This window comes from Rana temporaria, chromosome 4 (assembly GCF_905171775.1).
Source record: "Rana temporaria chromosome 4, aRanTem1.1, whole genome shotgun sequence".
Classification (NCBI taxonomy): domain Eukaryota; kingdom Metazoa; phylum Chordata; class Amphibia; order Anura; family Ranidae; genus Rana; species Rana temporaria.
The window spans coordinates 121,572,094-121,585,051 of NC_053492.1; the positions used below are offsets into that span (position 1 = coordinate 121,572,094).

Consider the following 12,958-nt stretch of genomic DNA (forward strand, 5'->3'; position numbering starts at 1 on the left):
GGCCGTACGATTTTTCAAAAGCCGCGCCTCCGACGTCTTCTGTTCCGTGATAGGCGGAAACAATCAGCTTTCCAGGAGGCACTGTGTTCAGTGTCCGCCTATCACGGAGGGCCTCTCGTCCTGTGTTTAGTGTCCGCCTATCACGGGGGCCCTCTCGTCCTCGGACGGGAGGGCCTCCGTGATAGGCGAACACTGAACGCAGTGCCTCCTGGGAAGCTGAATGTTCCGCCTATCACGGAACAGAAGACGTCGGAGGCGCGGCTTTTGAAAAATCGTACGGCCGCGATTCTGGTAAGGTAAGATGTTAGGTTACACGGCCGCGATTCGCATGGGATAAGGTAAGGGCACGGTCTGGTCATGTAATGGGGCAGGTCTGGTCATGTAATGGGGCAGGTCTGGTCATGTAATGGGGCAGGTCTGGTCATGTAATGGGGCACGGTCTGGTCATGTAATGGGGCAGGTCTGGCATGTAATGGGGCACAGTCTGGTCATGTAATGGGGCAGGTCTGGCATGTAATGGGGCACAGTCTGGTCATGTAATGGGGCAGGTCTGGCATGTAATGGGGCACAGTCTGGTCATGTAATGGGGCAGGTCTGGCATGTAATGGGGCACAGTCTGGTCATGTAATGGGGCAGGTCTGGTCATGTAATGAGGCAGGTCTGGTCATGTAATGGGGCACGGTCTGGTCATGTAATGGGGCACAGTCTGGTCATGTAATGGGGCACAGTCTGGTCATGTAATGGGGCACAGTCTGGCATTTAATGGGGCACAGTCTGGCATGTAATGGGGCACAGTCTGGCATGTAATGGGGCACAGTCTGGCATGTAATGGGGCACAGTCTGGCATGTAATGGGGCACAGTCTGGCATGTAGTGGCATAGTCTGGCATGTAATGGTGGCACCGTGAGGCGAGGCATGACTAGTAGGAAAGGGGGTAGTCTTATACGGTGAGTATATCCCAAAACCAACATTTTGGCTGGAAAATTAGGGGGTCGTCTTATACGCCGAGTCGTCTTATACGCCGGAAAATACGGTAACTTGGTGAAGTTATGATGTCCGCTGAAGGAACTGAGGCCCCGTACACACGGCCGAGGAACTCGACGTGCCAAACACATCGAGTTCCTCGGCCAGTTCAGTCCTGGAGCCGCCGAGGACATCGGCGGGCCGAGTTCTCCCATAGAACAACAAGGAAATAGAGAACATATTCTCTATTTCCTCTCCGAGGTCCTCGTCGGCTTCCTCGGCCGAAAGTGTACACACGGCCGGGTTTCTCGGCAGAATTCAGCCAGAAACTCGGTCGGAAGCTGAATTCTGCCGAGGAAACTGGTCGTGTGTACGGGGCCTGAGACGGTTTTCATTTTTATCCAAAATAACAATCTCTAATAAAAACTTATAGAAAAGGATTTTGTAAATTCTCTGTTATAATTCGGCTTTATCTGGCGGCTGATCTGTTGTCCAGCACTGAGTTTGGCTTTACTGCCAGAGAACGTTGATAGAATTCAGTTTCTGATGACCGTTGCATAATTTTCCTCTCCTCATTTTACAAAGGGAAGTCTGTGAAACCACAGATCCCAGCAGCCCTGTAGGCTGGAAGACTGGAGAACAGCTGCATGTAAACAGCCGTCATAAGACTGAAGTCAGGAGGGAAGGTGGTGCCCTGAAGAACTTGCTGGAGAGACGAACGGAGACACACAGACAAGAAGTTATACAGCCATCGTCACCTGCTAAGGGGGACAGAACTACAACAGGTAAGTCACCGTCTTATTCATCTGCAGTAATGAATAAAGTCACATTATACGTTTATTATAACAAGAACATACTTAACTTAACATAGGCAACTACTGACACCAAACAGAGACACTAATCAATGCTTCTGCATTTCACTCTTTCCTGACCTGTCTTAAAAATAAACATTTCTTTTACGTTTTATTAAAAAATCATTGTCATTATTGTTAATTTCAGTACCCCTTCTGCATAATTTGACATTTGCTGTTGCATTTTATTTGCTTTCTTCTAAATAGATCTGTGGTTACCCACAACCAACCAATCACAAATCACCATTCCCAAAGTTTTGAGATGACGTCTCACAACGCTGGTTGTGCATGCTTATTGAACAGTATTGCTTTTTGTATGTAATATAAAGCCCCAACACTTTTAATCATTATAGCATTGTAAGGAGCAACACATATATAGCCAGATTCAGAGAGAGTTACGCCGGCGTATCAGTAGATCTGCGCCGTCGTAAGTTTAAGCGTATGCTCAAACTGAGATACACTTAAACCTAGCTAAGATACGACGGCCTGCACCGTCGTATCTTAGGGTGCAATTTTTCCGCTGGCCGCTAGGTGGCGCTTCCGTTGAGTTCGGCGTAGAATATGTAAATGCCTAGATACGCCGATTCACGAACGTACATCCGCCCGTCGCAGTAAAGATACGCCGTTTACGTAAGGCGATTCCCGGCGTAAAGTTAGTCGAACAAATAGCTGGCCTAGTCAATGTTAAGTATGGCCTTCGTTCCCGCGTCGAAATTTGAAACATTTACGTCGTTTGCGTAAGTCGTTCGTGAATGGGGCTGGACGTAATTTACGTTCACGTCGAAACCAATACGTCCTTGCGGCGTACTTTGGAGCAATGCACACTGGGATATGTACACGGATGGCGCATGCGCCGTTCGTAAAAAACGTCAACCACGTCGGGTCATAAAACATTAACATAAACACGCCCCCCATCCTCATTTGAATTAGGCGCGCTTACGCCGGCCCCATTTCCGCTACGCCGCCGTAAGTTAGGAGGCAAGTGCTTTGTGAATACAGTACTTGCCTCTCTGACTTAAGGTGGCGTACCGTAAATACGATACGCTACGTCACCTTAAAGATCCACTCTGTCCCACCAGTGCTCACCGGAGCACACCTGTGGGGGACAGGTATTTTTACTATGTGGGGACATGTGTGTGGGGACATGTGTGTTTTACTTTGTGTGTTACTAGGCTGGTGATAAGTTTGTAAAAAGCTGTAAAAAAACAGCTTATACTCACTGATCACAAGCCGGCTGCAGCGATCCACTCTCCTCTCCTTACCGACAACTAATGTGTGAGGAGAGGAGAGCTGATCACCTAGCAACCGGCTCTCTATTTACATCACATGATGGCTGTGATTGGATACGGCCATCATGTGATCGGGAGGGCCAATCATAGAGCCCTCCTGCCGATCTGAGATGACCCACGTCCAGGTGACAGGAGCGCATCGGGATCGTGCCGCCCTGCAGACATGCGCACGTGCGGTCCCCCTCCTTCGGATGTACGTTCCTGAACGTCCACTCAGAAGACGAGAGCGCCCATCCGGCCGTAGATGTGCAGTGGCCGGGTGGCAAGTGGTTAAATTGTCCTCAGTATGCATGTGAGGTAGTGTGACCTTAGATTGTAAGCTCCTGGAGGGCATATTGTCAATTCTATATTAGAACCTGTAGTAAAAAAAAATTAACAATTTTTTCCTAGTTCAGCTCTACTGAGCTACAAGTTGAAGAGGAGTGGCCAGATATCCTGCTCAATAACTATCTATTATCTATTTTAATTATCTATATGTTCCTTTCACACTGATACATTTTCCTTTTGTTTTTACCCTGCAAGAAAAATGTTTCCCTTTAAATCCTACGGGACTCGGGTGCAAGAAACCCAAAAAACGCACAGGAAGTGCATCTTTCTGAAACACAGCAACATGGTGGTAAAAACACATATTCAGTGTGAAAGGGCCCTTATAGCACTAGCTGAAATGTGGCGGTAAAATCAGGTCATTGAGCCGGCGCTCAGGGCTATACACATACCACAAAAGTTGAACCCCTTGTCAAGTTTACAGGCAGTAGTACCGCCAAACGCAACCCATTCAGGTGAATGGAGCCACGCTGCAACTGTCCTGCAGTGCATGTGGTTGTGGCATGGTGGTCTGCACTTTCAGGATTAAAACAAGTGGTGGATAGGTGACATAACGCCTCCTCATTGCCTGTCAAACACCCTCTGAAAAACTACAGCAGATAAGCATCGACGGGGCAAATCTGCATGGCAGAGGGGCAGCAAGGGCTCTTGCACATGAGAATGAGCCCTTAGAGCCAAAGGGGGCCCTATAAATGGTGTATTGCCCTCACAATAGGTTGTTGTTTTCTGAAATGACATTTGCGTTACCTTATGTGGCAGGTTTAGATCCAAATAATACTGAGTGGGTTTCTTCTTTTGATGTGGAGTGAAAGAACACAATTCTCTGATTAGATCACATTAATAAAGCGGTGCGCTATACACATACACTATATTACTAAAAGTATTGGGACATCTTCCTTTACACGCACATGAACTTAAACCACTTAAGACCCGGACCATTATGCAGGTTAAGGACCTTGCCCCTTTTTGCGATTCCGCACTGCGTCGCTTTAACTGACAATTGTGCGGTCGTGCGATGTGGCTCCCAAACAAAATTGGCGTCCTTTTTTCCCCACAAATAGAGCTTTATTTTGGTGGTATTTGATAACCTCTGCGGTTTTTATTTTTTGCGCTATAAACAAAAATAGAGTGACGATATTGAAAAAAATGCAATATTTTTTACTTTTTGCTATAATAAATATCCCCAAAAAATATATATAAAAATTTTTTTTTTCCTCAGTTTAGGCTGATACGTATTCTTCTACTTATTTTTGGTAAAAAAAAATCGCAATAAGCGTTTATTGATTGGTTTGCGCAAAAGTTATAGCGTTTACAAAATAGGGGATAGTTTTATGGCATTTTTATTAATATTTTTTTTTTTTTTACTAGTAATGGCGGTGATCATCGATTTTTTTCGTGACTGCGACATTATGGCAGACACTTCGGACAATTTTGACACATTTTTGGAACCATTGTCGTTTTCACAGCAAAAAGTGCTATAAAAATGTACTGATTACTGTGAAAATGACAATGGCAGTGAAGGGGTAAACCACTAGGGGGCGCTAAGGGGTTAAGTGTGCCCTAAGGGGGTAATTCTTACTGTAGGGGGGTGTGACTGTAGGTGTGACGTCACTGATCGTCGTTCCCTATAACAGGGAACAGACGCTCGGTGACACTGCCACTGTGAAGAACGGGGAAGGTGTGTTTACACACACCTCTCCCCGTTCTTCAGCTCCTGTGACCGATCTCGGGACACCGGCGGCGATTGGGTCCATGGATCCCGCGGGTGCTGTCACAGCGTGCGCGAGACCCACGGCTGGGCTCTTGCCTGTGCCCAGCTGTGCCATTCTGCCGAAGTATATGTGCAGGAGGCGGTCCTTAAGTGGTTAATGGAATCCCAGTCTTAGTCCGTAGGCTTCAATTTTGAGTTGGCCCACCCTTTGCAGCTATAATAGCTTCAACTCTTCTTGGAAGGTTGTCCACAAGGTTTAGGAGTGTGTCTATGGGAATGTTTGACCATTCTTCTAGAAGAGCATTTGTGAGGTCAGACACTGATGTGGACGAGAAGGCCTGGCTCTCAGCCTCTGCTCGAATTCATCCCAAAGATGTTCTATCGGGTTGAGGTCAGGACTCTGTGCAAGCCAGTCACGTTCCTCCACTCCAAATTTGCTCACCCATGTCTTTATGGGCCTAGATTTTTGCACTGGTCCATAAAGCAAGGTTCATAAAGACATGGATGAGCGAGCCTGCACAGAGTCCTGACCTCAACCCGATAGAACACCTTTGGGATGAATTAGAGCAGAGACTGATAGCCAGGCCTTCTCGTCCAACATCAGTGCACATATATTTGAGCTTCACTGTTTCTATACATTTATTTTGTTGGAGTGTTCCCCATGTTAATTTTGTATTTCTTTTATGGTGACATTACTGTATAGAGTATGTTTTGTTGGTGAGAATGTGATGATTAGATGAGCTCAGCCCACCAGTCAGCCAGTGTTATGTATAGAACAGAGGGCTGATTGTGGAAGCTTTTACAGCGTTCACTTGTGAAGGGCGGCTAACTTGGAATATCTAATCAGACGCCTGTATTCTGCTCTATATTACTCCCTGGCTATTTGTCTTTAGTGTTTTCCTCATTTTAGCTTGTAATATTTGGTCAGGATTTATTATAACCTCCAGCCGCTTGTCCATTACTGATATCTTGTGTAAATACAGAAGGACATTTTCTTCCTTCTAGGTGATATCAGGAACTTTAGAAAAGAATCATGTGACGTTTATCAGTTTGCTGTTTATTATTCCTGGTGCAAGTTTGTTCTCATATAATGTAGCAGGGCTGATAGAATAAGGAATATTTATTTAGTATAAAAATATGTAGGTAGGTATATAATATTTGTATATGGATACATGTGTCTACAGTTCTCTATATGAATACACGATCCCCAGTCTTAAAATGGTTGTATAGTAAAAAAATCTTAAACTAAAAAACATGGCAAAAAATGGTATTGCACAGAGCAGCCCCAAACCTCCTCTTCTGGGGTCCCCCACCAGAGCTCTAGGCGCCTCCTCTTCTGGGGTCCCCCACCAGAGCTCTAGGCGCCTCCTCTTCTGAGGTCCCCCACCAGAGCTCTAGGTGCCTCCTCTTCTGGGGTCCCCCACCAGAGCTGTAGGCGCCTCCTCTTCTGGGGTCCCCCACCAGAGCTCTAGGTGCCTCCTCTTCTGGGGTCCACCACCAGAGCTCTAGGTGCCTCCTCTTCTGGGTTTGCTACCAAAGGAAGCCGCTTCCTAAGAGAGCAGACGAACACAGTGCTGGATCAATACAGGACAGGAGGTAAGTATTTGGGGGGGGGGGGGGACTGGAAGGTTCTTTATCGTAACCACTTCAATACTGGGCACTTCCCCCCTTCCTGCCCAGGCTTTCAGCACTGTCATACTTTGAATGACAATTGCGTGGTCATGTAACACTGTACCCAAACAATTTGGATGGGGAGGTTGGATGGGGAGTGTCAGTGCACAGCCATTTTCAGATCTCTCCAGAGATGTTCAATCGGGTTCAAGTCTGGGCTGTGGCTGGGTTACTCAAGGACATTCACAGAGGTGTCCCATCGCCACACCTTTGTTATCTTGGCTGTGCGCTTAGGGTCGTTATCCTGTTGGAAGATGAACCTTCATCCCAGTCTGAGGCCCAGAGCTAGGGTTGCCACCTTTTCTTCAAGCCAAACCCAAACACGAAAGCCCCTTTCACACTGGCTCTGGCACTGGTCAGTTTTTTCAGGCGGACCTGATCGGAGCCTTCATTCACCTCTATGGAGCGGCAGATAATATTGAAGACATGTTCGCTAACACCTGCCGCTATGTGATCCGATTCTGTCTGTGAAATCCAGACGGATGGTGACCCTATTTTCCACCCGCCTAGCAGATCGGATGAAAATAGAGAACAGAGCTCTGACAGGTCCATCTCTGCATCGTGATCGGAGACAGACCTGTCACCTGCCTGCTCAGTGGAGATCAGAAGATCGATCCCCTGTTAAGCAAAATGGAGTCTGCTGGCTCCGTGTGAAAGAACCCACTAGCATATGGCACTGTACCATTACTTAGGCTGCATTCACACCTGAACACAGCGTTTTGTCCCGCGATTTGCCGCGACAAAACGCGGTAAAATACGCCGCGGTAACATACACAGGAGGGGTGATCAACATTGTCGGCTATGCCGAACACTGAAAGCCGCCTGAGAAAAAGGTCCGGGACTTGTTTTGAGCTTCAGGCGTTTTGGCGTTCGGCGTGGAGATGTGAACCATCTCCATAGCCGACAATGTAAAATCACCCCTCGAGCGTATTGCAGGCTGCAATAGCGTTGCGCTACAGGCGACAATACGCCTAGGTGTGAATGCAGCCAAAATATGGGTCCTGGTAGTAAGCAGGAACATGGTCCAAGTAGCAGGCCAGGAAAGAATGGGGACAGGGGTAGAGGCCTCTCCCACCCAAAGCTCTTCGAAGCCTCCGAGTCTCCAGACCCTAATCCGGGAATGTGAAAACTAAAAAATTTGTTTTCATGATCCAGAAAAACTATTCTGGAGCCCCTCACATATGTGAGACCCCTGTGTTATGAATCCCACTACTTCAGTAGCAGAGTAAAAGATCAGTCCAAGAGGCAAGCAAAAAACATGGTCAAACAGTCCAGGGTCAGTTCCAGAGCAGGCAGAGGTAGGTACAGTTTAGCGTTAGGCAGAAGCGTGGCCGTATAACAGTCCAGGGTCAGTTCCAAAGCAGGCAGGGGTAGGTACAGTTTAGCGTTAGGCAGAAGCGTGGTCATATAACAGGCCAGGGTCAGTTCCAGAGCAGGCAGAGGTAGGTACAGTTTAGCGTTAGGCAGAAGCGTGGTTATATAACAGGCCAGGGTCAGTTCCGGAGAAGGATCTTCTGTGACATTTTGAATACTCAGAATTATCTTGGGTTTTGCCAGAAGGAATGTAAAGTCATCCCTGGGAGGACAGATCAAACAAGTGTGCCCGTTTTAGTCTGAACCTGGGACTTTTGGTGGCAGCCGCCACTGGCGCAGGGATCTGACTCAAAGCCACACCTGGTCCCTGGGAGGACTGGCCAGACATGTCTACGACTGTTGTGGTGGAAGTCTGAGTGGCAGCCACCACTGGTGCAGGAAAGCAACTTACAGCTGCCACTGGTGTGGGAAAGCAACTTGCAGCCACCACTGGCGCGGGGATCTGACTCAAAGCCGCACCCTTGGAGGACTGGCCAGACATGTCTATGGCTGTTGTGGTGGAAGTCTGAGTGGCAGTTACCACTGGTGTGGGAAAGCAACTTGCAGCCACCACTGATGCGGAAAAGCAATTTGCAGCCGCCACTGGCGCGGGGATCTGAATCGAAGCCGTACCTGGTCCCTGGGAGGATAGATCAAACAAGTGTGCCCGTTTTAATCTGAACCTGGGACTTTTGGTGGCAGCCACCACTGGCGCAGTGGTCTGACTCGAAGCCGCTACTGGTCCCTGGGAGGACTGGCCAGACATGTCTACGATTGTTGTGGTGGAAGTCTGAGTGGCAGCCGCCACTGGCGCAGGGATCTGACTTGAAACCACACCCTGGGAGGACTGGCCAGACATGTCTACGACTGTTGTGGTGGAAGTCTGAGTGGCAGCCGGCGTATCACCCCCCATCTGTCGTGGTGCAGCTAGACCTCTCTTCTGGAGGAGGAGTTGTGATCTAGCTCTTGATTGATAATCATATAGAGTGGTCCTCGATCTCATCTTTATACGCTCACTGCAAGTCACTTTTGAATTGATTGGCACTGGATGTGAAGTCCTTCCGGTCACTGGAGTGGTTTTGGAACCTGCAGTGGTATAGTATAGACCTCTCCTCTGGAAGAGGAGTTGTGATCTAGCTTTTGATTGATAACCATATAGAGTGGTCCTCGATCTCATCTTGATACGCTCACTGCAAGTCACTTTTGAATTGATTGACACTGGATGTGAAGTCCTTCCGGTCACTGGAGAGGTGTTGGGACCTGCGATGGTATGACAGGGTCCCGCAGAGGGCTGATGGAAAGTCCCTCCGGTTACTGGAGTGGTGTCAGGACCTGCGATGGTATGGCAGGGTCCCTCAGAGGGCTGATGGAAAGTCCCTCCGGTTACTGGAGTGGTGTCCGAACCTGCGATGGTATGACAGTGTCCCTCGGAGGGCAGATGGAAAGTCCCTGCGGTTACTGGAGTGGTGTCGGGACCTGCCATGGTATGGCAGGGTCCCTCGGAGGGCTGATGGAAAGTCCCTCCATCAGGGGTGATGTCGGGACCTGCGGTGATATGGCAGGGTCCCTCAGAGGGCTGATGGAAAGTCCCTCCGGTCACTGGAGCAGAGTCAGGACCTGCGGTGTTATGGCAGGGTCCCTCAGAGGGCTGATAGAAAGTCCCTCCGGTTACTGGAATGGTGTTGGGACCTGCGGTGATATGCCAGGGTCCCTCAGAGGGCTGATGGAAAGTCCCTTGGATCACTGGAGCAGTGTCAGGACCTGCGATGGTATGGCAGGGTCCCTCAGAGGGCTGATGGAAAGTCCCTCCGGTCACTGGAGCAGTGTCAGGACCTGCGATGGTATAGCAGGGTCCCTCAGAGGGCTGATGGAAAGTCCTTTCAGTTATAGGAGTGTTGTAGGGATCTGCGATGGTATAGCAGGGTCCCTGGGAGGGCTGATAAAAAGTCCCTCCAGTTATGGGAGTGTTGTAGGGATCTGCAATGGTATAGCAGGGTCCCTGGGAGGACTGATAGAAAGTCTCTCTGTTTACAACACTGGTATGGGGACCTGCGGTGGTATAGCAGGGTCCCTGGGAGGGCTGGTGGAAAGTCCCTCCGGTTATGGGAGTGTTGTAGGGACCTGCGATGGTATAGCACGGTCCCTGGGAGGACTGATAAAAAGTCTCTCCATTTACAACACTGGTATAGGGACCTGCGGTGGTATAGCAGGGTCCCTGGGAGGGCTGATGGAAAGTCCCTCCAGTTGTGGGAATGGTGTAAGGACCTGCGCTGGTATAGCAGGGTCCATCGGAGGAATGATAGAAAGTCTCTCCGTTTACGATAGTGGTATAGGGACCTGCGGTGGTATAGCAAGGTCCCTGGGGGGGCTGATAAGAAGTCCCTCCAGTTACTGGAAAAGAGTAGGGACCTGCGGTGGTATAGCAGGGTCCCTGGGAGGGCTGATGGGAAGTCCCTCCAGTTACTGAAGTGGTGTAACTATTCATTTTGCAGTAACAGCCAATCGTCGTGATTATCACCAAATCGCTAATATTGTTGTGATTGTAGCCAAATCCGTCACACAAAAGCTCAAGAATCTGCAGGAAAGAAAAAGAGAAAATTATGATTAATATGGAGGGAGATACAGGGAGGGAAACACAAATTCCTTATAAATCATATTGAAAATCCAACAGACAGACAATCCAACTTTATTCAACATATGTTATGTAATGAACATGTAATTTTATGTAATGGGTGCTTATGTTATGCAATGATGAACGGTTGGTAAATAGGTGGATATCAGAATCATTTGTAGCGCTCACCCCCGAAGGAGCCGCTGAATTATCGGGTCTTCTGTCTCACCTCTGTGACACACCACAAACAATGAATCCACAGCACACCAGCACACCTTGTGAAGTTTTATAACAGATTTAATGACTGTGGGATAGAGCAAAAGCCCTTAATGTCTCCCCACTCTAATATAATACAACTAATAACAGAATGAGATAATACGTTTAGATTGAATGCGATGAACAGTAATATATCTATATACTTAGCAGTATCGACCCCACCCTAAACTACTGGCCAGTAGTACTGTCCTAGGCTAGCCAACGTTGGGGCCCTGGATGTATGACAGTTGTAGGAAATACACTTGTTGCAATGGCCAAAGGCCGCTCACCACTTTCAGTGTCTCTTAGGAAAGGAGGATGGCTGTCTGCGGAAGCGAGTGTCCCTCTCGACTCAGACCGACGTCTGTGAAATGGATGCAGTCTTTTAAAGCCTCTGGCAGGACATCTCAGATAGTCTAGGGGCCGTCTGGGGAATCTGGCAATAACCTCCGTCAGCTTCACTCACTCAATTGGGCAGGCTGGGTTACTCCGGTGGCTGGATCGGCCCTGCGACCAGGCCTCAGTTCGATCGCTCCAAACACAGTCTCTCCCTGTTTCAGTAGACGAACATCAGTCTCTCCAAACACTACTGCATAGAGCCTGTGTCTCAGTGGCAAACACACAGCTCTGATACAAGCTGTCTTAAATCCCCTGCAATGCAGATCTGTCTTTCTCCCTTCACTCCTTCCTCCTCACTCTCCTCTCTCCCGGAACTTCCTGTCTCACAGCCTCCTGGGAAATGCAGTTCTCCAGCACCTTGGTGTAGAAATGTATCTCTATGTCTGTTCTGTACTGCAGCCTCCAAATCTGTGCTCTCTGGCTCCACCTGCTGCAATATATATATATATCTACATCCTCTTAAATGGCTGAAAATCACAACAGGGCTACATTCTCCCCCTACTTAAAGTCTTTGGGGTCCCCCCCCAAAGGGTAAACTGTATTTGTAAGTTCTACAGACAATATATACAGTATGAAAGGCACATATAAAGTTTATACTAGACCATCTGAATACCTTTACTGCGCATAGATAGATGCAGTCTATGACAACGTCTAGCAAGTGGAGGGGGCAGAGGAACACTCCACCAAGGTGTGCTGATGGTCGGGATTGGACACAAGTCCTTTGATACCTCTGTGGTTAGGGTGGACACTTTGGGTGATCTGCGTACAGTAGTGATAGCTTCCTCTGTGCTGTTCCCTGGTGAGTCATAAGTGAGTCTCTGAGGAGGTCGCACCAGTCGTTTGGACCTTGATTCTAGAAACCCGGATGGGCCTTCATCTGCTGAGTCCTCTTCTACTTGCTGTGTTAACTGAGGGAATTCAGTTTCCTTTTCAACTGGCTGAACAGGGGCATCTTCTAGCACTGAGGTTTCCGGCAAGAGACTTTCCACTTGAGAGGGTACAGAATTATCCTCGTTTGCTTGAGGCACAAATTCAGGGGCATCTGGTCTCAAATTGCTCAAATCCGGCTCAGGAGTCATAATAGTTGGATGAACATCCATAGGTTCAGATGGCCACATCCAACTCGGACACACATCTTCCTCATCGCTGTCGTCCTCACTTTCTCTTGTAGAAGGTGGCTGTTGGGACCGAGTAACAGGTGCTTGACGGGAAGTGGATGGAATGGGTGAAGGAGACTCATCTCTATCTGGTACCCGCACAGCTTCACTCAGAGGTAGGAGATGATTCCGATGCCAATTCTTCAGTGGCCCGGTCTTTCCCTCTGGTCGAAGCTGGTACACTGGCAGGCCAGGCAATTGTTTACAGACGATGTAGATCTGAGAACTCCATCTATCAGCTAGTTTGTGTCTGGCCGAAGCACCCACATTTCTTAATAGAACTCGATCACCTGGCTGTAAATCCTGTACCCGAACCCTCAAGTCATAGTTCCGTTTGTTTCTTTGTTCTCTACTCCCGGATGTCAAACGGGCCT

General features: G+C 48.4%; 1 protein-coding gene across 1 annotated transcript in view; it reads left to right on the plus strand.

Annotated features, from left to right (window-relative positions):
- The first annotated feature begins 1,566 nt into the window (after window positions 1-1,566).
- The window catches only part of PLEKHB2 (pleckstrin homology domain containing B2), a 62,490-nt gene continuing 51,098 nt past the window's right edge, over window positions 1,567-12,958 (plus strand). The window contains exon 1 of the mRNA XM_040348988.1: window positions 1,567-1,748. The gene's annotated coding sequence lies outside the window, so the exon portion shown is untranslated. The remainder of the gene's footprint in view (window positions 1,749-12,958) is intronic.